We start from the raw sequence: 27351 nt of genomic DNA, 5'->3' as shown, positions 1-27351 counted from the left end.
AGGCAGTGTCGTATGGATGCAGCCCTGGCTGTGCTGTCCCTGGTGCATCGCACCATGAGGGGACGCTTGCCAGCCCAAAGTTTGACTCTGATCCCCAGCCTGAGATTGTAACACACTGGGGCCCATCACACATAGTGCTATGGCACTGACCTCTGTGCTGGCACTTCCCCAGGATGACAGTCCCAGCTGTGAAGGACCGAGACCACCACTCGCTTGTTTGAGTGCCTCCAGTTGCAGAAGCAGAGCTCCCACCACGCGGTGTTGCAGCTCACAGCTCGCCCCTCTGACCACTTTTCACCCTTTGTGCTTGTGTTTTGCTCACCACAGACTTTGCAAAGGCTCTTCTGAGTATGTAGGAGTTGGGAAAAGCCGGGACAGCGGAGAGCCAAAGTCATGTGCAAAAATAACAGGCAGTTGGAGCCCTTGGAGTAGTGAGTGTGCTTCAGATACCTCACAGTCCTCCCCCACTCCACTGATGCCACCAGGATTTTTGCCGAATCCACAGTCTCCAGCTGGGAAGCTCTGTTGTCAGATCAGAGCAGGATGACTGAATTGCTGATGGCATTTACTGACTCAGCACTAGGCACAAGCGATCATCTCTTCCTTAAACCAAGATGGACGGTGCAAACCAAATGCAGTAACGTAGATGGGACATCACCACTGAAACTGTAAACTTCAATCAGGAATTCAGCATTTTATAGAAACAGATTTTTCCCAAACTATCATTTTTGTCCTCTTCTCTGCCCCGGGCACTGTAGGAGTTGCTGAGGTATAAAAACTTGCACTCTGTGTGTGTGTGTATCCTGTGTTCCTTTGCAAAAACTTGCCAGATTTTCTCTTGGATAGATTTTTACCTACTGTTATTGATTTTCAGTGAAAACTAGGATACTTAATGGCCTCATGTTTACATGGTCAGATCAGTCATGTTCACTGAAATGGTGTTGGGCTGGGACATGTATGGTCCTTCTGAAACGTTCAAGCTGATCTGATCCTAGGACATGTACAGCAGAAACTATGGGTGTGTTGTCTTACCACTGGGCACATGTCAGCACAAAAGTCAGATAATATGGTGAGAACATTGCTCTGCATAAAGTCAGCTTTGACAGATATTTTAAACATTGTCCAGCCTCTGGCCAAACATGACTCCTTAGCATTTAAGAGATTTTAAAAAAAAATATTAACTTCGGGGGTAAACAATCATAACCATTGGCCAGTCACAAGCGTGGCCAGATGTCAAAACATAATCCTGTTGTGGCAGGGCAAAGGCAGGGAGCCGTTACGGAGCTTGCCTGCTATCGTGATTCTCTCTTCCCACAGCTGAGGCATTAGGGATGGACCAGGCCTCCCCTCTGCTGTCCAGATGTTTTGTGGGCCCTCAGTGACTGGGTGAGCACAGACATCTTGGCTACCAAGAGCGGTGGCCTCCTCAGGCCCTTGTCACCAGCATCATTCCTGTCCGGGGACTACCTCTGTCCCCGATGTAAGTCCACATCATGTTTGGGATGCTGGACGTGCTTCTGCCTCGCTCTGCTTAATGGGGATCCAACTCTTCTCTAGCTTCACCACCATCACAGTAGTCCTTTGCTGCCTTCTGCCCAGACATGGACTGTTTGCTTTGACGGTGCACTAGTCCAAACCTCATGCACACCCACTGGCAAACACCTTGGATATGGCAGTGGAAGGTGGGCATTGCCAGTGAGTCTTTCCTCAACCATGTCTCTGACATGAAGAAACCCAGTCTCCTGCCAGGACCAGCTGTGGTCATGGTGTCTGCAGGAGCTGCCTTCCCACAGGACATGGTCTGCCGTGGTGTGCAGAGCTGTCCCCATGCTTCCTGGGTGGCAAAGTGTAGGCAACTGCTGGAGGTCAGAGGTCTGGCTCAGTCACGGAGTGACTGCAAGGTTTTCAACATGCAACAGCGATGTCCTTCGGATTACTCTGCCCTTGCAGATAGTTACTGGACCGACCTAAAGAAATCCCTTGACACTTGCTGTTGTCAAACCCGGCACCTACAGAGGTAGAACACAGCTTTTAACAGGAGATTACATAAGGCTGAGAGGGAAAGCCTTTGAGTCAGCAAGGGATGGACCCACAGGGCCCCAAATATTTCAAGGCTATGTGAGTCTGTCATTCAGATGAGGCAGATCCATTTCCACACTGGCAGGAGAAAACACCATTTAAAAAGTTTATTAAACAACATAGTGTTTGTAAATTTAATCAGGAAACACGGAAAGAGAGCACCTCAACAGGACACAGAGCAGAGTTGTCCAACGCAGTAGAAAGCAGCATTAACAAGGTCGAGATGGGGTTGTTATCTTATACAGATAGCTCAGAAAAAAATCCCAACAAATAGCTTAAATGCCAGAAAAAACATACTGTTTCCCAGATTTTTTTTTTTACATTTTGGTCATCCACCACACAGGGCAGGAGGTACTGAATCTGCTGAGTTGGTAAACTAGGCAGTGCCGGCTGGCTCCCATGGGACCAGTGCCTCAACTTCAGCATCTCACCATGAACTGACATGGAGCCAGCACTGCCTCAGTTTTTTTGCGATGCTTTTCCTGCTGGTGAGGTTTTATCCACTGCTAATCTAAAAGGCATCTCCTAGTTTCTGCTTCCTCCTTTGTTTCTTAAGTATACTTCAGAATATTTGCAGTAGGAGCCTTAGTAACTCTTAAATTGCTGCCTGTTTTACCCTTAAAAGAATTATCTGTCTGCCCTGGTGACATATGACAGGTTTTTTTGTAGGATGATCACATCCTTCTCCTTGAAGATTGTTTTGTTCTGTTTTGTTTTGTTTTGTTTTCTGCTCTGCTCAGGAGAAGTGAATGTTATCTTTGAAAACAGAGACAATACCATGGTAAGCCTGTCAGTAAACAGCTTCACATAGTTTGGGAGCCTGGACCCCACAGCTGGCTGTTGTATGTGGAGGGAGCAGAACTGAAGTTGGTGTAATTTTCTGAGAAGGATCTGATCTCTGGAGACAGATAATGAGCCTGCCGTGCCCCATACTGGTTAAGGAGGTTATACCACAGCTTTGTGCATGTTTCTTTTCATACTCCCTTCCTCAAGGGAGTTTGTATGGGCATTCAGTGTACAAATAACAAAAACCCACTGTGGGGATGGGGTGGCTACTGGGTTTGTGGGTTAGTTTTAAACCACTGTATTGTTTAGAAAGTCTTTTCACAAGGTTGTGCCCACACTTTCCTATGCAATTATCCATGCTTCTCGCCATCCTTCCTCTCCATTACCTGCCTTTTGTTGCTACAGCTCTCCAGCTAGCTGTCAACAAAGCTCAGGAGAATGAAACCCTGAACCTGGCTGGGACGTCTTGAGGCTACCTTACCACAGATGATGACATTGATACGGATCAAAATATGCACTTGGATAGAGTTACTGCCTGAAAAATAGTACTTTCACACAGGAGTCACACAAGTGCTTCAAATCTTACATGGATTCTGCTGAAGTCCATTGTCTTCCTCCTGGATCTCTGTCTTGCAAAAATCATACTACAGAAAAAAAAAAAAGAAAGCCAACTTAAATTGTTATTTAGTAAAGACCTAAGAAATGCTCTCCCTTATAGACAGTAGGCTTCCTGCATGTTTAAAGCTATTGAATCGTGACTGAAGGGCAAAATCACTAAGGCATTGAACGGGTCATTAAAACCCGCAGGATGTTCAGAAGATTTGCGTTCCCTGCAGTGGAGATGCCATCTGCTTTCGTTTGCATTAACAATATGGCCTTTAATAAGTGTGCCTCTCACCTGCTGCCTCTGTAATGCATCCCAGTCCTTGGAGGCTGCAGTTTTAGGGGAATCAGTCTGCCCATATAGGAGCTGTGCTGGTTCACACCAGCCAGCCAAGGGCCTGGCTCTATTAAAGCCAGCAAGAATATTCCCCCTCTTGTTTTAACAAGAAAAGAATCGAGTAACGTAAGCAAAGCCTGTTGTGCTTTCAAGCCTCAGGATGCTATATTGGAAAAGTGATTTTCAGACACAGAAGAGGGCATTTTCCTGTGGGGGTGGAGAAGAACTTGTCTTTCATTCCCTCATTTCTTCATTCGTCTCCTATTTCTAAATTAACAAGTTCTAAGCTGTACTTCAGTCCCAAAGCACAAGATGGGAGTAGTACCTATGTGCACTCTGTTTTCTCTTGAGAAGTCTTTTGGATGGATGGAAAGGACATGCAGGAGGAACTGAGGGCAGATTGGATGCCACTGCTATCTCTCTTCCTCCATGACTTTCAAAAAAGGAAAGAAAGCAAAGAAGAGCTTTGCAATGGAGATTTCATCCAAAACCGTACATAGCTCGTGTTAGGGTTCACAGGCGAGTTCAAGAATTGCATGCAAACTTGGTTTCCTCTTGCGTTACTGTGCTACTGGTTTGGCTTGTTTCTTTCAACAGGGCTTGGTGGAACCTCCATGTAAAAAGATAAGGGAAAATCTGGCCCTGTTCATTTTCCCCATCACTTGTGCTCTCTCTTCTGCTAAGAGCTATCTGACAGAGGAAATGGTGATGCAGAAGCATCCCTGGTCGGCATGGCCGAGAGGTTGCTATTAAGCTGTTCTGTGCCTTTCAGGCTTTTATGCTGAGGACAAGACTTGAAAAAGTTGCAACATATGGAGGTACCAAATAGGGAGAAGGGAAATCTTACCTTTGTTTGTTGGTGTGCTTGGCTGCCTGTGTGTGCGCGCCTAGTTGCAAGCACACTGCAGAAGAAGGAGAATCTGCAAAGTGCCAAAATCTTCAAATATCCTGTGTGAAACTTGAATAAAACTTATCTGATTTTCAACAGCACTGAGTAGTGCAGTGCGTTCAGGTACTTCTCTCTGCTTCCCTGTGTTTAGGCTAACCTGTGTCTTTTGCTTACTTTAACCGAGGTGGGTAAGTCTTGCTTTCCATTCAGGCTCATTTCTATTTTCTCGTTCTGGTAACTTGGGTCAGTGCTGCTTGAGGTGTCAGCTCTGGAGCTCTCCTCCTGCTTCCATTGAAGCTAGTGGGAATATTGCCAGTGGTGGCAGGGGAAGGAAGATCAAACACTGAGTCTTTTGCTGAAGTGAACTTTGAAAATGCTCACTAATTCAATCCTTTCATGCGCACTGGTTTCTAGCACAACCATAACTCCCTTCCTTCCTTCCTGGAGATAAAGAAATGAGGACAAATCTCAGTCAATTAGATGTATACAGATAAATTGGCATCTCACAGAAAAATAGTTGTTGACTGTCTCTGCTTTGTGCAGCAGTAAGAAATCTTGAAGAAGAATTATACTAAAGCATAGGAGCCTGAGGAAATGCGCAGCGCTCACTGCCACGTGTCAGTCAGCAGGGAGATCACGGCAAGCTATCTTTTCCTCTGGGATTTTTTGTATATCGCAGCTGTCATGTTTTATCAGGCTGCTGGAATTTCTCCAAACTGCAGGAAAGATGTCCTCCCTTGGATGTTTTCTTAGCAGAAGGGAGTGTGTTCAAAACGTATCACTTTCAGTTGGATGCTCCCTGAGGTTAGTTCCCTATCAAGAGGGAACAAGAAGGCAATATCCTTCCAGGCTGCTCGACGTTTGTCTGCAGCAAACCCAGTGCCTCCCTCTGGAAGCATAACAAGCAAGGGGTGGTTGTTTCACCGGGAGCTCCCTCACTAAGTACTGGAACAGTGCACAGGAAAGCCGATGGCACTGCCTCACATGGCTTTGAGTCTCCTACGAGCTGAAATTTGAATGTGTTTCACATGCACTGCGCCAGTCCTCATGTGTGATTTTATTATTTTTTTTCCACTTATGGAGGTGGGCTTGCCTGTCTGCCTGTTGATTTGTCTCTCCCTGTAGTAACTTTTGATGGGCATTCAGCCACGTTTCAGAAAACGGTAAGAGTCTCCAAGGTAACTGAGGGCTATAAGCTTTGTGAAATTTGGCAGTGCAGTGAGGAAGAGACATACAGTGTCCTACTAAGGGAAAAGTGGGCAGACTTAAATCATTATACATTCTGGACTCATATAGCCTCAGAGGAACTGCAGCACATGACGGCTCTCATCTGGTACGAATGTGATGGGGACATGGAGCAGCTGGAGCTACTGCAGCATCGGCAAAGGGAGTGGGGATCAGGGACATCACTTCGTAAGAAATCCTATAGCTTTTATACTGTGTATTTGGGTTTGTGACGGGTGTCCTAACATCTAACTGATTACCTTGGCTCGATGTGCTCCTCATTGTCTTGGGGATGGGGCATAATAAGAAATCATGTTCTTTGGCAGTTCAATTTAGATCCTGCCCAGCTTCTCTCTTTAGATGTTAGGGCATTAAGTACTTACGCAGCTTTATGGTTCCGGAGTTGTTACTTAGACTCAGAAGTCTGAAAATAGTACTCATTCTTTTGCTCCTTTGGCCTTCAGAGGTTTTCAACTGCGTTGCAAAGGCAGGCGAAAGCATTTGAAGGTTGGGAGCCAAAGACCTTGCTTGCACATGCCAGAGGGATGCTATAAGACCAGTATGTCCTAAGCAGAAGGGAATGGCAGACTGAGCGAGCTAAGCCTCTGATTTCTTCTAGTAAAATCACGGGACACTTCGCAGTTTATTTCGCTGGAGCCAGTACACAATCCTTGACCCACCGGTGAGGAGATTGCGATTTGGATGGGTGCAGCTGCGAGGCAGACCAGACCAGGAGGCAGCTGTGCAGTGCTTGCTGCCCCACCATCTCCCTGAGTGCCAGCTGAGGCACTGAGTGGCCTTTGGTTTCAGTAAAAACAGGAGCAATGCAGTTTTGCATCAGGCTTGACTGATCCAGGTGCACAGATGTGTCAACAACTCCCTTAAAGAGAGAAACCATGTCACTTCCCACTGAAAAAGCAAAGGTCACAGGCACGGCTAGCAGGGAGGAAAGCTGGCATTGTGCACCTTAGGGCACCACAAAGGGAGGTGAACTGAGGTCTATTTTCAGGTAGGTTGCTGGGTTGCTGTCCTGACTTGTCCAAATCACTCTTTGTTCCCTGCTTCCCAAGCAGGAAGATGGCTTTACACCATGAGGGAACGAGTCCTTAGCTCTTGAGTGCTCCCGGGGTGCTCCAGTGATGAACCCCTGAGAAGTCAGTCTGCAGGGAACATCTTACCGTCACTGAGAGCAGCATTCCCAATGCCAGCAGTGCTGTAAAAGCTAAAAAGAAATTCCTCGTTCTCCTCCATTCAAGCCCAAAGCCTTTTGTCTAGCACATCACGTCACTCATCGATGTGGCGAGGTACTCTAAAGATGATTTTTTTATGAATCAAACTGATTTAGTGAATGTATTTTCCGATGCCGTCTTGGTTTTCATACTAAAGGAAATTAGTAATTTTGTGTTTAAAAAAAAAATGAAAGAGCCACCCAAGCTCTAGAAATTTCCTTCAAGTAGAACTTGCCTTCATTTCCTCTTCAGCCTCCTGGTTCCGTAGCTGCGCAGCCTTGTGTAACACAAGCTGGCCCTCTTCACAAAGAGCAGTTATGCCCTCTTGGAAGGAGGGGCAGAAGGGAATGGTCACCAGTTTTAAAGTTTCATATCTGCCTTTCTGGAAAACGTGAGGTTCCTGTTAGCTGCAGCAGCTGGTTCAATCAATAAGCTAAATAAACAATATTCATCTGGAAAGAGTTAGCGGCCCCACCAAGCAGAGGCAAGCGAAGAGCGGTGTGTTTAGTGCTGCTCTGTGAGCTGAAGTGTTCAGCGGAGACTTTGGGAGAACTTCCCCGACCCCATTTGTTCGTCTTGATTGAACAGGAGCTCCTGTTGTTCGTTTTCACTCACATGAACTCCAGCTGCTTCAAAGGTACAGTCTGCTTGTCTCCCTCTGTTCTGCACGTACAAGTCTGTGAACGCTTGTGTGCAGACACACTTGCACGCACAGCCCTACACATTCACAAGCATACACGCGCTTCCCCATGTACTCATGGACACGTGCAGCACGTTTTCTCTCGTAGTAGTAACGTAAGTCCTATGCATACATGCTCAGTGATTGCTCTTAGCTCATGCTGGAAGCAGTCAGGTTAGCCTCAGCTGGAGACAGCCGTGCTATGGGTGGGATGGCTCTATATGTACTGTATGCTCCCTATTGATTGGCAAAAGGAACACCAAATAATGCTTATAAGGAGTGAGGGCCACGTCCCCTCATCAGAGATGGAGGTGACAGGAAGAACCTGTCCTCAAAAGCTTACCCAGGCAGAGAAACTTGCTATGAGGTCTGTTAGGTGTTAATAACACATGACGATATATAATTTAGATACAACTTTTTTTTTTTCATTTAATTAATAAATTAAATCTAGTAAACCCAACTTTCCAGGAGAAAACAAACCCCTATTTATTGTACAAATATCAAGGCTATTTCCCAAATGTTAAATAAAGGGATTATCACATAGCCTTTGCTGAGAATTACAGACACCATATTAATGAAAGGTAAAAATAGCCATCTCAGAGGAGAAAGGAGAAACAAAACGGGAGTGAAAGCCAAAGAGTTTCATGTCTTTGTAACAAACAAGGTAGTGATCTCAAGTCTGCAGCGTTTCCATGTATGAGACATCCCTGGAAGTCAGCAGGACTAGTCTTGTAAGTAAAAGCTTGCCCATGTAGAAAAAATAACTGGAATAGCAAGTATCACATTAGGTTTCCCACATAGGCTATCCTGAAATAACTGCTTTGCGTGGGGACTTTTACTGAATAGAAATTACTTTATTCCAGACTAGGGACTTCTCTCTGGAAACACACTACTTCTTTTACAACAGTATCTGTTCTGCCATTGCCATTCTTGTTAGTTTCCCCACGCCCAACCTATGCCGGGTGAGCCTTGTGCTAGCTAGGATTGGAGCTGCCACTCAGGGATCAAGCATTCACTGGGTGCAGACAAAGGCAAGTGTTCTACCACTATTTTTGGGGTTGCTTTCATAGTGATGGAGGCTTTTATTTTTTTTGTCCATGAATGTTCAGTAGTCCTTCCTGAGCTGTTATTTGTTTTGTTTTGTTTTCTTTTTTCTTTTTTTTTCTTTTTTCTTCTTTCTTTTTTTCCTAATTATTTCCAGACATTGACTGGAGATACTCCTTTCCTTTCATTTCTGCAATTATTACATATGCAAAGAGCTTTGATTCCACTCACATTTGATGTCTGTGCAGTACCATTTTTGCAGACTTTGAAACAAGAGCTGAGGCCCCTCTGTTCCAGCAGTGAACTCCATGAGGTGAGGACCCTGCCCTAGCTCTCCACCAAGGCCCTGTGGAGTATCCTCAGCTGAAAAAGGCTTCTTGAAGGAAAGACTTGGGCATATCAGGCTGTCTCCCACCTCTTTGGGGTCCAGCAGATGAGTTACGGGCTTCCTCATGAGCCCAGGTTCAAGTCTGGTTTGCAGTACTGGTGAAATTGAGGCTTGAAAGATCCTCAGCCAACAGTTTTGCAGAAGAATATTCGACAATTAAATACAGTATAATTTCAGTGCAAAAATGCACCACATGTGAATGGATGTAAATATGAGTCAGAAAAACTGTCCAAATCAATGTCATCATTAGCTTCGGCTATCAGTAGAGGGTTCTCTAAGCATTCAGGTGTAATGTGAAGTCCTTGGGAAATAAGAATTCAAACAAACCAGTAAGTCAGCAAAAATCATACCAGATGCTTGAATTGCATATCTGAGTATACCTTCATTAACTTTGCTACATATGTATACTAGCTGAGATTTTTTTCATGTGGAACAAATAAATTCGTGGGAAAATAATAAGTATTTTGCAGACAAGTTCACCAGAAGGTGATGGGTAAAGACCGTTTGCAATCTTAGCTAAAAGTGAATGAGAAAAATATTATGAACAGAAGGGTCATTGAAAATCTGCACATTTGACAAACCTCTCTGCAGCAGGATTTGTTTTGTTTTCAGTTCATGCACAGGGGCTGAAAATCAAACACGAATGTCAAAGGTTCACCTAGTTTTTCGGTCTGCTTTTTTGTTTTGTTTTGTTTTTCAAATGCTAAAAAAAAGGGAAAAAGAAAGAGGGAATAGTTGTCAGAAAATGCTCTATGACCATACACAACCCTTTCAGTCATATATTTTTCTTTCAGACATCTGAGGCTTTTCTTCCTGGTAGGATGTCATTAGCATATAATTAAGGTGCCAGATCTGTGACATTTTCCTGTATGCTTAATGGGGTGACTTCTTGAGGTTTCTTGGGAGGTTTTTTTCCCCAAACTGAGGTCAAACAGTTAACTAGTCATTCCTTTCCTCCTTCTATTTATACGCCACGCAATGAGCAGGATGTAGTAACATTCTCTTGTGGTTCACCATAAGGAAAATATTCCACTTCGCTTCAGAGACAATCCTCAGCAGGCCCCCACAGCAGTACTTCATTTATGGCTTTCTGGGGAAACCTCTCTGCGTGTGCTTCGTACTGGGCACAGCAGCAGAGGAAACCACTGTCTGCTGGTAAAAAACTTCCACTCCTTCTATCCTACCGCACATCTCTCCTTCCTCTCATACTATATCATAATTAATTTGAATATTAAAGCTCTTCCTCAAAACAAATGCTGTACTTTCTCCCAAAATCCAGGACTTGACCCTAAGGACCTGCACTGGTGTGCCAGCCCTGTCCAGGAATGTAAGCCAAGAACTTACCCATCTGCCAGGGCACCCGAAATTTGTCATGTTTCTGTTAGAGATCTAGCAGGACTGTGTCAATGCCCTGGTCCTTCTCTAAGTGCCTCTGTGCCCAGGACCTGTAAACAAAAGAGCCCTGAAGGCCTCCATAAGGGCCCCTTATTCACAGGGTGCCTGGGAGGGAGTAGAGGATGCTGCAGAGCAATCCAGCTGGAAAAGCAATTACAGCTGCCTTCCCCAGCAAAGGAGCTCAGGGGCTGAGCCCCGGCCCCTGTTCAGCTGCAGACAAAGAGGAGGGAAAGGAAACTCTGTGAGTCCCAACTACCTTTTCACTGGGTGAGGAGAAAATGTCCCATGGATTTTGTTTTTCCTTTCAGGCTGTCAGCATCCTGTCCTTTCGAAATCTTTATGTTGAAGGGGCTGGTCTCCATCTTCACTCAGCACTGCACAGGAGGCTTTTCTCTGGGAAGGACTGAGGGGAGGAAGAAGTAGAAAATATCACTGATTTTTAAAGAGAGGCAACTTCCCCTGGGAACAGGCGGGTGTCTCGAGAGCACACACTTCAGGCTACCCAGCACTTGAAGCTTTTCTGCGCTTTCCCTTCCAAGATGCTCCTTGAGGTCTGTGTTCACCCTTTCCCTTTTATGTAGAGGCTGAGGCATTGCAAACAAGATCAGCACTGATAGATGATGTCCTTCTGGCTGGGTGTCTGGGTGGCAGCAAAGACGCAGGATGGAGCTGGCTGTGTCCAAAGAAGGAGCAACTTGCTCTTGTTCAATTCCTGATGAATTTCTTATGAACAGTACTGCCTGCAGGTGCCTCAACCTTGTTTTTGGGAAGGCATTTCTGAGTTGGAGAGAAGGTCTCCATCTTGTTGTTGGGCACTTATCTCTCAGCAGACCAACTTAATAGTCTCACCCCTTTGGGCAAATTCTGCCCTATGTAACTTAGGAGATATCTCTGATAAACCTATCTGCCTCAGTCTCTGAAGTCCTTCCCACATAGACTCTGATCCTTATGGAATAAGAGAAATGCTTTTGGCTCCTGGAGGGGAACAGGAGTGGAGCAATGAATGCTGAAAAGAAGAGACCCCTCTGAAAATCATGCTGTGGTTATTTAGAGGCACAATCACTGGCTTATAAAACTCATGCTGTACACCTAAGTTTCGTAACATGGGCTTCTTCATACATAAAACATGCCAAATCCTATATGACTTAAGAAGGATTTTCAGTGGCAACACAGCTGCTGAGAGAGTCTTGATCATTACACACAACTTCTTCTGGGTAACATGATGATGACAAGCCCAGTAAGGGAGAATGAGGCTGATCATCATCAATTACCTCCTCTGGAGAAGACCATTTTATAACCAAACACAACATCTGAGGAAGACAAGTCAGCAGAGCAAGGAGTGCTCGGTGGTATCTGGCAAGTGATATGAGCAGGGCATGACTGTGTTCTGCTCTTTTTGAAAAAAAAATCAGCAAGCAATCCAGCAAGGGAAACACACAAGTCGAGGATACATTTTTGCAGATGATCTATTGCCTTCCCCATGAATGACGTGGAAATGGATTGTAATTTCCAAAATAAGGAACTATTATAAAAGATGATCTTCCTTGAAATGTCTCTAAAAGTAAGAGTGTTTCAATTCAAACAACTCCAGGACAAAACAGCAATGCAGTTCTCCTGTGTACACCTAGACAGTGTCAGTAACGGTTATATTATTTCTGTTTTCAGACACAGAATTGTAGCATGCGGTCTTGAGCAGGCAAGAAAAAAGCTTATCAAAGCATGGACTTGAAGACATAAAAATCTAACAGGCTGCCATTGCCCCTGCAGAACATATTTCCTCTTCCCACCAGACCACTTCAGAGCTTGCCAAGAGTGAATGACAATTTCCCAGCTAAGGGCAACCTTTCTTGGGTGACTTGTCAGCATTGGTCCCAAGGCAGATTAGAAAGTATAGCTCTGCAATGTAGTAATCATACATATAGGTTTAGCTTAGACATCATTCACTGCCTGGAAACACCCCCTCAACATAGTTCTTGTACTAAAGGCGACTGGCATGACAGCCAGGACTCCCTCCCAGCTTTGTGCCAATTATAAACTCTCTAGTCTGGCCAATATCCACATGTAACTTTAACGTTTCCTTTCGTTGAACTGCCGAGATGTGTTCCAACGTCTCTAGTAGGATCAATGCACCTGGTTTTGGGGAGTGGTATCCTGACACAACAGCAAATGCTCTAGCCATATCACCCCATTGCTGCACAGCATTTAGCTTTTGACCTTAGTTACATGGCACTGATGCTTAAATCATCTTGTTGTGTTGGAACTTTTTACATTGTGTGATGAGAATAGCAGCTCTTGAGCCAGGAGATGGGCTGAAGGAGGGGGAACAGGGACTACCTTTAAAAACAAAAAACGTAAATGCTTAAAAAGGCAGTAAAAAGGAGAATGTGCAGGAAGAGCAGCAATGGGGAAGAAGAGTTTTGAGTTCCCTCTGAGGACTAGTGCTGGAGTTCAGCAGACTCTGCTCCAGAGTCTGTTTTTCTCTAGTCAGAGAGAGGCTGAAGTTAAAAGGCGTTTGTTGTTTAGACAGCAATGTACTTCACAGTGTCCCTGCCAGCTGTGTGCCAGCTGCACCTCCCAGGGGCAAAGCGTGCTGTGACCCACCCAGGACTTGTTATGGAGCAGACATAGATGGACCCACACCTACACCTCTCTGACTTCACTGCATAGTCACCTTCACAGGTAGCCACCTGCCCAACTTGCCATATTTAGCCACAGCCAAAACTCGGGCACCCAAGTCTGTTCCAGAAACTTGGTTTCAGCTTTTCTGTCCTCATAATTTCAGATGCCCAGCTCACGAACCCAGTGCTGCAGGCACATGTTTCGTGTGCTCAGCAACCCTCTGTAGTTCATAGAAACAGAGCTTGATGCTCAGGGTTTAGCATTTTGCTGTGGTAGCAGCCTGAAAATTCACAGCCAAGTATCGGCCTGACAATTTCCAAAGTTAAAGATATTAGAACAGAACTGCCTTTCGCATCCATTAATTTAAAATAATTATGGGTTCATTTAGGAAATCATTCAGTGGGGCACTGTGGATTGACTGGAGCAGTCATACTGGCTTGAACTTGTTGACTTGACCTTTCAGTTAGACAACAAAGAGCTTGTGTTGAAGTAACTAGTCATTGTGCTCATCAGGAAAAATGATTTCTCCCTTACAAATGCATATGTATTTGTCCGTGTAGAGCTCAATGGAAGATTTAAAACAACTGCCTACTTTCAACTTGATGAATATATTCATAAGAAAAATGGTGTACATGAAATATCCAAGCTAGCCCCAAACAGCTACCAGCTATTCTAGTTGAAATCACTATAGTAATTCCAGCATCACAAATATTCTTCTCAGCAAAATTACCTTCTAAGTCTCACAAAACTGAAAGGGACTAAGACGATTTAGAGTATTTGCATGTGAATGTGCAAAATACCAGTTTTTAACCAGCTCTAATTTTTAGCTAATACAGTTGTAAAGAAAATCTTGAAATGCGGCTCAGAGAAATCCACTACAAAAACCTGTCAAGAGGCTTGTCTGAATCTGCAAACAATCCTGTAATGAGTCTGAATCCTGGGCCTAAATCTTGCATTTCCAAGTATGTGCCAGTTAACTCTGGAACCTAACAATGAAAATGCAACTATTGGCACTTTTCACTGTTTACCTGCTTCTCATTTTAGTGGGAACATCCAATGTACAGACTCATTCCAGATATATTCTTCTGCTTTCACAGACAAAAAATACCTACCTTTCTCTCCTTGCTAGGCTAAACATTCAGCTCTCCTCTGTATGGCTATTTTCCATACAATATCCAACAACACGTTGAATACAAAACACAATGTGGGAACATTCAATTAATGCAATTAAATAAGACACAGACTCATGTTTCACGCTAATCATTTCCATAATCCAAAAGCCTGTCCCATTTTTAATTTATCTGGAGCTGCCACTGAGTTTCCAGTCTGCTGCACCAGAGCCATCCAAAATGTAGGTCAGGCCTGCCAAGTCCACTTCTGCATGAAACAAGCTGTAATCTTCCCCAGGGGGTGTGCAGATCCTCACTGCCTCTCCTGCTGCCAGGGTATGGCCGGCCTCCTGCGGCTCTTCATGCCAGTCGGTGGCTGCTTCGCTCTGCTTTGGAGCTGTGGGATGGCTCCTTGATGCCTCGAGTGAGAAAATGAGTGGAAAGTTACTTCCCTGTGGTGCACTGGCTGTGTATTGGTTGCATCAGGCCCATGAGGGTGGCCAGTTGTCTCCAAATCCAAGGCTCGTGGTACCGTGCATTGGAGGCGGGTCCAAGTGACACAGTGGCAATGACTCCAGTGCTCCAAGTTTGGCTCTAGGCATAAGCTCTGTGTCTGTGGTGGGAAAGGGGAAGGCCATGGCAAGCGATCCACCCAAAGTCTTGAGCATGGGCTAAAATAATAACACCATATAGTCTAAAGTGGTTCCTGGGAGCAGAGTGAGTCATCGTGGAGGTGAGAGCTCCTCCCCAGCCTTTCTGCTGTTAGCAAGGAGAGACTGGGCACTGGGGAAGAAAGGGCCAAGGGTGGGCAAGTCCAAGCACACCACGGAGGCAGCTGTGTTTTGGACGGACTTGGTGGGTACAAGCTCAGAGGCTGGGGAAGCAGCCAAGAAAAAAGGAGGCTCCAATACTGTCGTGGTTTAGCCCCAGGCAGCAACTAAGCACCGCACGGTCGCTTGCGCACTCCTCTCTACCAGTGGGAAGGAGAGGAGAAAAATGTAATAAAAAGCTTGAAGATTGAGACAAGGACTGGGAGGGATCATCCATCAACCATGGTCATGGGCAAAACAGACTTGACTTGGGAACAAATCTATTTAATTAGTTACCAATCACATCAGAGGGAATAATGAGAAACAAAGCCAGATCTTAAAAACACTTTCCCCCCCACTCCTCCCTTCTTCCCAGCTCTACCTCCTCCTCCCCCCCTAGCAGCACAGAGGGATGGGGAATGGGTGTTGTGGTCAGTTCATCACATGTTTTTTCTACTACTCCTTCCTCCTCAGGAGGACTCCTCATACTCTTCCACTGCTCCAATGTGGAGTCCCTTTCCACAGAAGGCAGTTCTCCATGAACTTCTTCAACGTGAGTCCTTTCCTGTCAGACTGCTCTAGCATGGGCTTTTCCCACAGAGTCATGGCTTCTTAGGATGCAGCCACCTGCTCCAGCATAGGGTACTCCATGGGCTGCAGACGCGTCTCTGCTCCACTGTTAATGTCCAGTAGCTTGGAGTTCTTTGTCGTGGAGACAGTTCTCTACAAACTCCTTTGGGTGCAGCCACCCACTCTGGTGTGGGGTTCTCCACACGCTGCGGGTGGATCTCTGCTCCACCATTTCTCTCATGGGCAGCAGGGGAGCTGCCTGCCATTTCACCACAGGAATCTCAGCTCCAGCACACCTCCTCCTGCTCCATCTTCGCTGACATTGGTATCTGCGTAGCCATTTCTCTCAGATTTCATCCTCTCTCTGCTGCAGCTGCATCAGGCCCCCCCTGGCCCGACGAGCTTGGGCAGTCCTGGAATGATGATCTCTGCCCAGCTGGTGCCCCAGGAGCTGGGCGCATCAGAGTGCTCCAAGCTGTGCCGCTGGGGCTGCCACCAGCTGAGTGATGGTGGCCCAGTGCAGGCAGCTGCCCGCACAGAAGACTGGGGGCCAGACACCCCCATCCCCCCTTAACTGCATGGTGCGGGTTTCTTTGTTCTTAAATGTTATACACAGAGGTGCTGATTGGCTCGGCCCTGGCCAGAGATGGGTCTGACTTGGAGCTGGGAAAGCTTCTAGCAGCTTCTTATAGGGATTATCCCTGTAGCCCCTCATGCGCTACCAAAACCCACCACATAAACTCAATGCAAATACGCAAAGGCATTACGTATGGGGTGTGTGAGTTGCCTTTAGTCACTGTGACAGGCAGCTGGGGCTTCTGTCAAGCTTTGGAGGGGACAGGGATATCCACAGTTATGCCAGGTGGTCAGGAGAGCCTGCGTTAATTCACCACAACTAATACATGGTCTGAGGTTTCAGTTGCTCCATCAAGAGTGACTGCACATCCTTGAACAAAGCACTTTTTGGATCACTAAGCTGCATGCAGCAAACCAGCTCAGGCAGTTTCACTGGTTCCAGCAGTCATTTCCCAGGCTTGAAAAAGGGAGGCTTACTCACGTTTTAATCCCTTTTCATGGGGCGAGGCATCTCCTATATCTGATGCAAACTGTAATAACTCCCTTGTGAATGACATCATGTCCAGAGACACCTGTTTCCCAAGACAAGGTGTTATTAGGATGGATTTTCCTCACTGGTTGTGTAACACAAATTAAACCAGAGTGACACGGTAAGCATGGATGCCCCAAAACTTTGTTAGTTCTGAGGCCTCAGCCACACGTCTTCCTAAAAGCTACATCAAGAAGTTGCAGGCTACAAAATTTCATCAAGTATAGACATAATGTTAAGGAGCTGCAAAATCCAGGTAAGATATTTAGCTATAAAGAATCATTGGAAATCCCTCTGGCATGGCTGGGGAACTTTACAACTTACAACTTTACAAATTTCAGAGAACCACCTGGAAATTCCTTAAGATACCTCTGGGGCAGGGATCTTAACCTCTTCTGATCCTTTTCTTGTGTCTGACTTACAAAAGTATTTGAGAAATGACAAGAGGAAAAGTGTTCGTATACAATTGTGAAATATTATGTAATATAACACTAAACAAGCAGTCTCTATTAATATTGCCAATGCAGAGGCACACGTTAGCTGGAGGCAGTAACTCAAGAAACATGTGTGATTTCCCACCATTGACCACCAAAGAGGAAGAGCAAACATTTTGTGAAGCTTCGTTCCGCTGTAGATAAATTCAGCATTAGACACATGTGCAATAGACCAGTACATCCCACAGACCATCTGCCAAAATATCTTACGGATATGTCAAACTCCTCCTTAAGATTGCCCCAAGGCTCACACACTTCCCAAGACTATGGGCCACTTGATATGGCTTTGTAGGCTGTGATCCCTGCTCTGGAAACTGCAGCTTTAGGTAGTTCAGAACTGAACACAAGCTGCGATAACTGAGGAATGGTCAAGTGCAATGTCAATGGGCTTTGTATATTATGTGTTCAGTCAACGGCAGCGTGGTGAACACAATCCAATGATCTAGGGCTTGTATGGCATCCTCCCAAGCTAACATCCAAATTGAAATCCTAAACTTGGCCCTCTGTTGGTTTTTAGGTTGGTAGGTTATATTAATTGTAAAGAGGAAGTCTTTTCTAGTCCTAAGTAGCAAGTATAATTACCATTTTTGATTATCACAAATGCTTAAACTGGCTAGCAAGCAGGCTGTCTGATCTACAGATTTTTTTTTCCTAATGTTGGCTTTGACCCAAAACCAGATCAAATTCAGAAATATTAGCAATTTTTTACAATCTGTGGAATGACAAGAAAGTTTAATTTGAAAACAACAGTCCCAAACAAAGTCTGACCAGCAGCTCACAGTCTTATGACATGAGATGAAAAACTTCTTGCACCAAGGTTTTTCACAGAGCTGAGGAGAATCCCAGCTCAGCCAAACCCTCAGAGGTGTGAATGCCTGCAGCTGTGGTCCAAGTGGTACTGAAGATGTTACAATTTTCCTGGTAGTTGCGGATTTCCAGGCTGCACGCCCATGAAGACACCAGCTCCAGGGCAATGTGCTGTGGATCTAACCCAGGTTCTTCCCTGTGTCCTGTGCACTGGGCTGGATAATAAGCTCACTGAAGCTGCTTGTATTGGACAAAATGTTCCTTATTCAGTAACTCGGCAACATCAGACTGTTTCCATTTCAAGCTTGTGCTGTTGAGCTGGAAAGCTCAGTGCATCTGCCCAGGTTGAGAGAGGCCAATGTGACAGACAGCTCTGAAGGTGGTGGAGAAGGGAAAAAGAATGAAAATAAAAAGGGATGGGAAAGTCCCAAGTCAAACAAGCAACTAATCTGACAGAATCCATGTAGCAGTTGACTTGCTACACTTGTCCCATGAAGTCTGATGTGACATTGGAAGAAATATGAGATTTCTCTTCTACTAGCACTGTTCTGGTGTATTCATCGCCTTCAGCTTTTGGTCTGGCATGCTCCGGTTTGTCAAAAGAGAAACTGTCCCCACGTTGCCTCCTTTGCTGCCGAAAGCAGGGCTCCGTGCAGTCTTGGAAATGCAGTAGCGCTTCTGAGGCAGCACGCTCAAGGGCCTCTGCTTCTAAACTTTCTAGCTGGTGGTTAAATAGGGGTGAACCACTCTGGGAGCAGTTTCCAATAAGGAGTTGCCATTAATTAGCAACACATTTTTCATATGACGTGCAGTGATCATAGAGAAGCATCAGAAAATCTGAGACTCCTTAGACTTTCTCTGGAAATGGATCAGGGCTGTAACGGTAACTAGGTTCATAAGTGAAGGCAGGTTTTTATTTTTAAACTCATTGCAAGTTCTTTCAAAAGTTTTTGGAAGACAAAGAATCTCATCTATTGGATAATTCACTGCAGGTAAATAAACGAATAGTGAGCCTTCACAGCCGCCTTTGCATCATTTCTAAGGATTGGAGCATTGATTGTAAAATTCTGCATTGATGGTCTTAACTAGCTAGAGGTTACAAATGCATCCTTAGGAGTTGCTTTTCCCTAAATAGTATGCCTTATAGTACATGTTAATTTATAGAGCATTAAAAAGGATGAAAAATGCTGTGGGTTATTACTGTCCCTGGATACCCTTCATTTATAGGGCATTTGAGTCATTTTTGCATGGCAAGAGCAATGGGGAGTCTAGCATGAACATCAGAAGCAAAGCACACACTGTAAATGTGAAAGCTGGCTGCTTCTTTGCCGAAAAGCTTTCCCAGAATTTTGTTGACATCACAAAATTTTATATATGCACACATATATGTCGACATCTATATAGGAGTGTGTGCATATACGCCTCTATTGCTGCAATCCTATGCCTAATAAATCACTGTGGCCCTATAAAACCTCAATTACTAATGTATTTAAAATAAAATATGAATGTATATTTATAACTATGTGTAATATTTTATATAACACTCAAGAACAGATGTCCAGGGAGCAGCAAAGTTTTAATTAGAGTTTTTCATTTCTTTTCCTGAGAAGTCAAATCTAAGTCCCACTGGAAGACAGGAGTGAGACATTAAAACAAAAAACCCACCACACAGTGAAAAATGTTTACATGTATTTTATAACTCACTCTGTAAAGGACATCTGTGGCTCACCTACTGTAAAAAAGCCAAGACTATCCGGTATGAGGCTTTTTTCTATGTATGTTTCTGTAATGATCATGCCATGAGTGGCGTGAAAAAACCTTCAGTGTCCTGAATTTCCTTTAGTGTTGGTCACATAATTTATGAGCACTTTGTAAAGCATTTTAGAGCAGAGAAACCTGCCTCACATAGCTGTGTGCTGCTGAAGCCACCAGTGCTGGGCTAGAAGCCCAGTGTCCCAGGGGAAGTGCCACACTCCAGGCAGAGATGCAACAACTGCCTATAAAGACAGATTCCAATGAGCTTTAAAGTAGCAAGCGTGGGTGCTGGTAAGAGTGTGTCCGTGACACCGTGGAGCATGGCATGGCTTGGTCAGCTGGGCAACTGTCTGGTGCTATAGGCAGGATTTGCAGTGATTCCGTTTCTACATTCTAATGGAAACTGGGATAGTAGGTTTAAAGCAGACTAGAAAAACATGGAAATAACTGCAGAAATTTGTTTGACCTCTGAGTTGACACATTTTTAAGCATGTGTCTCAGCAACTATGACTCTGTCGGCTGAGGACCTCACAAGTTTTCTTGAATTTAAACCCATCTTTGGAAACAAGAAAGTCTCATACCTGATTTACAAAGAGGTACCCAAAGCAAAAAAGATTCGGGTAGCTGCCCGACAACCCAGAAGATGTCCCTGAGTGCACTGGACACAGGCTAATGTCTTTGCCGCAGTGCTAGCCTCTGTGAGCTTACCATGTAAAAGCAGAGGTGTGAGACAGTGGTCTCCTCTTGCATGTGAAAAGGGAGATTTATTTGACTTTAAACAAATTACTGAGCTGCTCTTCAGGGCTGGAATCATGGTGTTTCCCAGAGATCAAACCTTCCCAGCATACAGTGCTGGAGGCCATACTTGAGGTTCTTTCTACCTATTAGGACAACTCCCCTATCACTCTTGCTTAAAAATATGTGATGGGAGGCTATCTCCAGACCCTTGGCACCTTCTCTCCCACCCGACACTCAGAGTCTGGGAGCTCTTCCGATTGCGTGTGGCTGGGGAAGTGCTATGGGACTGACACCAGAGACAGGACGCAGCAAAAGACGAACAACAGGATTGTTTTGATGTGCCTTTTCCTTGCAGATCCAGACTGCCTCTGAGCCAGGCACTCCAGAAGAGTCATCAGCCTGCTCAGAACAAAGTGGTATAGCACAAGAATAATTTATTTGCTGTCCTCCTAGTGCGATGACTGCTCTGTGCTATCAGGAAACCATGCACTGGGTGATGTAAGTGCCTTCCTGGGCAGGATCTGTTTCTTCACAGCCTGTCTCCTCTTGGGCTGAACAGTGCTGAGGTGGGTCAGACGCCACTGAGCTGAGCTGGCTCTGCAACTTCTCAGCCCTGATGTAAATGCACATGGTCGATAAGTGGCAGGCATCCCCATCTAATCTGCCCCGGTGGAGAAAAGACAATATTTTTCACTCTGCTGCATTCACTTGAAGGCTTTTTTAAAGTAAACATTGATTTTGCCTGACTAATTTAAGTAGCCTAATTAGAAACTGTTTCTGAATAGGTTTAGAATTGCTGGCCGTTCTAGGCTACTTGTAAAGCAGCACTGTGTTAAAATATTCTGCTTGATTCATTTCATTCAGTATCTCAAAGGAAACTTCACAGAAAAAAATGCTGTGAAATCAGTAGTAAGATGTTAACTCTTGATTCTAATTACTCTCCGTGGTTATATTTAAGCATTATTAGATATGATTAAGTGCACAATCAGTAGACAGACTTGTTTTTATACAGTGCACTTAATATTCAGAGAAGGCTGCTGTGAAGCGTACCTCACAATGTGTGAGTAATGTGATGGAAGTCAACTAACAGGTGAAAAAGCACGCTGGCACATGAAACGCTATCTGAAAAGGGCACTCAGTTCTTCCTTGGGATCTTACTCATTAAACGACAAAAGGAAACCCACACAGATGAAGGCTGAACCATTTGTTTGGAAGTTTTAAATTTCTTCTCTAAGGGAAGCTAAAGAATATTTTTAAAGTATATACTATCTACAGTGTTATAAATCCTTTTTTTTGGCCTAAACAATTTGTTTCTATAGTGCATCCTATATGGTAAATGCTCTGCAGATCGGTGCTTACTAATGCGGGTGGAGTTAACCTCACAGAAGTTGTCTGGGACGGGGAAGGTTGTTACTCCCATTTTACAAGTAGGAACCTTGTTGGACAAAGAAGTTTAAGACTTTGCTTAAGGTCATGCTGGAAATAAATAGTGCAGGCAGGAGCAGAGCACTGGTTCCCAAAGCAGAGGTCCAGTGGAAGTTTAAAATGCAAACTGCACAGTTCAGAAGCATGAGCCAGGAAAATACCAACAGATCTGCTAAGGTGTCTGAGGCAGCATAGGATTCTGAAGCTGTGCTGTGGGACATACTCTTCAAGGCTTTGGATGCCTCTGGCCTGTCTCAAGGTCCCTGAAAACCACCAAACTGCCACTTTCGAGCACACCACACAGTGACCTGAGGACATGGACAGCATCCACTTCCAGCACCAGAGCTGCAGCTGTGGTTTCCAGGATGGCTGCACCTCAACAGCTCCCTTGTGAGACTCAGAGAAGGCATCCGTGGTGTGGCCCTTTTCAGTGAGAGGAGAAAATACGGGCCAGAGAATAAAGGAAACAGGACAGTTCTGTCACTGTACTGGAAGCTGGGGTTTTGAATGCAGAGATTATCGGCTGCATAGTTCTGGGCAAAGCAATCTTTTCTGCAAACTATTGGTTTAAGTGGGACCTAAAGTCTTCTTCTTTTGATTTTCCTTTTTTAACTTTTGCAGTGTTTACACCTGTTCTATGAAATGGGCTGCTTTGTGGAATGGGCAACTTCCAGACTTATGCACAACCAGCTTCGTTTCCAAAGTCTCCTCCGCTACTTTTCCTCCTTCCTAACACAGCAAGTAAAGTTTCTGAGACAAGAGTGCATCTAACTCATCACACTGCCAAGCAAGCCTTTTTCAAGTTGACAAACACCTCCTGACATGCTATAGATGTTGTCCCTTCCAGACCACTTTCTTCTTTTCATAGTTTTCTTACTGCTCCTTCTTTTCTTTAGTACATGTTGTACTCTGAGAATCGCAGTCATTCCTGGTTGGTGCTGGAAATCAGCTCTACGGTGTGTTTGCAGCCAGTCTATCACTTCCAAGATGCATGCAATACACTGTGCATGCGTTGTAGTCAATTTGAACGTGAACTATGGTGTTTTTGTCTGGATTTCCCAGACTTTTGCCATCTTGGCAGGTTACCTGTGAAAATGATTGTCTTTCAGGCAGAGTTATTAGATCTGAAAATTTACCAAAAATGAGTGACATCAGACCTCATGAGGATTGTGAGAGACACAGTAACACCGTATCCATGCTGACCAGATGTGTCTGCAAGGAGCATGAATGGCCGTGCCTGGTTATCACCTCTGGCTTTGAGGAAATAGTTGGCGCTGGCGTGTTTGATGTTTGTAGAGAGAGAGGCTTATAATTGCTCTGGCAGAAACAGGCCACATTCATTCAGTGGGAAAAAAAGTGGCATTTTCCCATGCCTAGAAACGCGAACGCTTGAAGAAAAGTGCATTCAACCGGACCTGCACACAAGCCAGCATCCATTGATTGTCATCTTGGGGGGGAACACTAGATGATCTGTGGCAAAATCCCCACTTCCCCACTCAGATGCTCTGTACACTCATTTCTGCGTCTTTTCTTCTGAGCCTTGCTGCTAGTTCCCCTCCCCATGCAAGGAGCGACTCCAAGACATACATTCTGTATTTGCATGGCTACAACTTTTCAAGTGCATGACACTTAACAAAGCAAAAAGAAAAAAAAAAAAAGTGACGGCAGATGGTCTAATAGGACAAAGCTGAATTTGAGGATTAACCAGACCATAATAAAAGCTGTCATTACAGGTTGTCATCGTTGGTGAGTTATTTATTAGCACTAAACAAACAGTTTTCCCTTCAGATACCAAATGTCAAATGTTTTAATATGTAGAAACCAAGTCTTCCTCTTCCAGCTGCTCCCATTTCGTCCTGCCAGCTGTACTGTCTCATCTTCTAAGACCTGCCAAAGAGCCTAACATTAACATACCTTATTATGCACATTATTTTGTCAAAAGAGGCCAGATGAGGCCAAATCATTCTGATAATAAGCCCTGCTGTCGTTAAATACTATTACGCATGCTACTGTTGATCCTAAAACCTTTGTGGAATATTAATGAGGGCATCCTTGGCACTTGCTGCAAGTATTCTGGAGTAAACGCGTTTGGCACTTACTAGATCTGTCCACAGTCCGAAGGGATCTGTTACTTCATTGGTCATTTCTTCATTACCATTTTTCCTGGTAACTCAGGAAAAAAATATGAGGTGGCTGGTATGCAAAAGGTTTCCAATTCTGGGAAGATTTCTTTCTCCATTATAAACCTTGCGGCTAAAGGAATAATGGTCTGGGGGTTTGATTTGAATCCCTCACAGTAAAGAAAGGGAAGACAAAGGAGGGAATTGCCTGAGGATGATCCAAATGTTTTATCCCTTTTTTGAAAACCTTTTTTAAGGTCAATTTGAAATGAAAATGTCATTGGGAAATGAGAAGCTGAAAATGCCATGGTGAAAATAGAAGCTGAAACATTTTAAATTCTATGAATGCTTTTTTAAAAAAAAAAAAACCTGAAACAATGTATGATAGTTTGACCTGAAGATGTGAATAGCTTTAGTTAACCTAGAATTACCTTCTTCTGTGATTTTATTGCTTGGAAAAAAATAGTCACCCGCTCTAAGTGTTCTAACTTTTGAGGGAGAGTACTTGACATTTATCTCAATGTTTTAAAGTTCCTTTGACCCAAGGTTTCTGCTAATATTGGAATCTTTTGATTTGTTTTCTTAGGATATTTATACTTCAAAAATTCAATTTTTTTCCTTTTCCTGTCCATTTTCTGCAAGTCTTTTGACAGTTTCTATGTAGCATGATTTCAACATGGCAGTAACAAACAAAAGTGGTGGGAAAAAGTGCCATAAACTCTCTGTTATAACATGACCATAAATTCAAGCCTTATATCTGTTACGCGTGGCCCCTTCTCAAATATCTAAAGGTTAAAGCCTCACTTGCTGTAATTAACTAGTCGGAATCCCAGCCAGCTGCACACCCTTTACCAGGGACCCGCAAAAGCAGAGGCAGAAAGTTATTGCGGTCATTTTTTTACCATGCCACAGAGAGGGAGTAAAAAGGAACACCCAAAAGGGAAATATTTTCAACTCATAACATCTGGCTGGGACGAGATTACACGGCTGTTGGAAAGACAGTTTCTGCCCCTGGAGATGCAAAATCTTATTAAGAACGTAGTGTTTGCTTTTTCTCCCTGCAGGAAACTTTAAAACATGCATGGGAGAGAAAGATAGAGGGTCCATACACCTGGGTGCTCTGTCTGACAGACCTCAGAGAGTTTTGCCCTGGCCCTGCAGTGACCCAGGAGCTGTGTTGCAGTTGACAAGCTGCCCTTCCAGGCTGCAAGGTTGACGGAGACTTTGCAGAAAAGCTCACTGAGGCACAGTGTGCTGCTGCATGGCGTTCCTGACGTGTGCGTGTGCAGCTGGTCCATGGTTCATCGCTCGGGGTAGCCCGTGCAATCTGGAAGGTGGAGCTCCCCGAAAGAACTGGGCAGGGAACTTGAAGGGAGGTATGGGTTCGGAGAAAGCAGTATGACTTGAGAGACTGCAGTAAATTTCTGTGGCTCGTCTGGCATGCAACCACTCAACGTTCAGCTCATGGCCAAGAAAAGAGGCCCTGAGCAACACACTTATTCCTCTTGCCTGCACTCTATTACTAATTTTTTTTGACAGTGGCTGGTTTTGGTGTATTGGGTTCAGATTTCTCAGCTTTCAGTACCTGAGCAGCCAGTACTACGGAAAGTAAGTTAACATATTTTCCCTGATCCTTTTGTCAAGATGTCACTTTATGTAGTTTATTTCTGTTCCTGCAGAGACTGCCCACACCAGAAGCTACTCCTAGGGCTTTTTCTGGACTATAATACTGACCTAATGCGCAGGATCAGGCAAGTCACATTATCTCTCTGCGTTTCATGATCTCCTAGATATTCAAGGGCAGTGTGAATGGGAGAAAACTCCCAGAGATATAGGATAGAAACACAAAGGGGCTTTTAAGAGTCTCAGTGATCATGCAACTCCCTCCTGCCATGATACTGGAGTACCAAATGGCCCTGAGAAACATCTGCTTGCCATTGCTCTGCTTTGGCAGTGCTGAGGGTCTTAATCATACTTTACTGCAAGTCTTTCCACATGTGTGCTTATATGCTCAGTATAAGTGTGGTTATTCATATATTTTTGTAGCAGAAAAAGCAAAATCTAATGTTTTTCTTTTCTCCTTTAAACCCTTTTGCAGTCCAGTGTCCATTCGGAGCTCAGGGCCTGCTTTGACAGGAGGTAGCGCTTTTTAATCAAGTTTTTACTGCATTTATTTCACCATTGCTTCCATCACCTGGGAAAGCTGTGATGCTTCCCTGAAGCATGTGACCGCAGCAGTTGAAGGCAACGTGAGGGTGGAGAGGGAGTTTTATGAGCTGAGCGCGTGGGAGGCCGGCGCTGGTGGGACAAGGAGCTTTCCAAGCACAATACCCACGGGTGCCAATGGGAGAGGGGCGAGTGACCCCGCTCTTTCCCCTCCAAGACCCTGGCTACTCCAGGGTTGTGGGGCTGCACTGTGCGGCGGGATGGGTATGGCCAGCGGACAGGGCATGTTGCAGGACCACGCCAAGCAGAGCTGGCACTGTAACTGACACCCCCGGCATATCCCTCCTCTGGCAGACCCCCAGATGTGAAGCTTAGCCCAGCTGATGCTCATCTGCTTTTTAGCTCCTTTGTGGCCCCTTGCTGACACAGATGGGCTTCTCCAGTACCCAGAGGAGCCTGGCTGCAGGGACTTCTGGTGGACAAGATATAGCTGTACAGCAGGATAGGTGCAGCTCTTGTTTTGGAAGGGCTGTGACCTCCCAGCTGCTCTGTGGGGCAAGGACATGTGGTGAAACTTCTGTCTTGGAGGATGTGCTGTGGGAGTCAAGCACCGGGGTGTATCATGCAGCTTCTGCAAGGCTGGGGCTGCCATCCTGGCTAAAGAGCTGTGACTAGGTGAGCAGCCTGCTGTTCCAGCTCTGCCTGTCATTGCCCCATGGGATGTGGCTTTCACCCAGAGCTTCTGAGGTTATCCTGCCGGTGCCCTACTGGACAGAACAGAAAATTTAACCTGAGCTGCTGTGCCTCCCCTCTCCCTGGACAGGAAGATCCCTGGGAAGGATGTGACACTGCTTTGCAGGTAGTCGTGGTCTCTTCAAGCTTCAAAGCCCATCAGTGAGGCAGCAGCTCTCTGTGCAGGGGTACCACCAGTGCCTGAGTGCATATATTCAGTTGGGCTCTCCCACACATGTGTAGCTTTGC

The sequence above is a fragment of the Tauraco erythrolophus genome, chromosome 1, assembly GCF_009769465.1.
Source record: "Tauraco erythrolophus isolate bTauEry1 chromosome 1, bTauEry1.pri, whole genome shotgun sequence".
Classification (NCBI taxonomy): Eukaryota; Metazoa; Chordata; class Aves; order Musophagiformes; family Musophagidae; genus Tauraco; species Tauraco erythrolophus.
Note: the sequence above shows the minus strand (reverse complement) of the source record.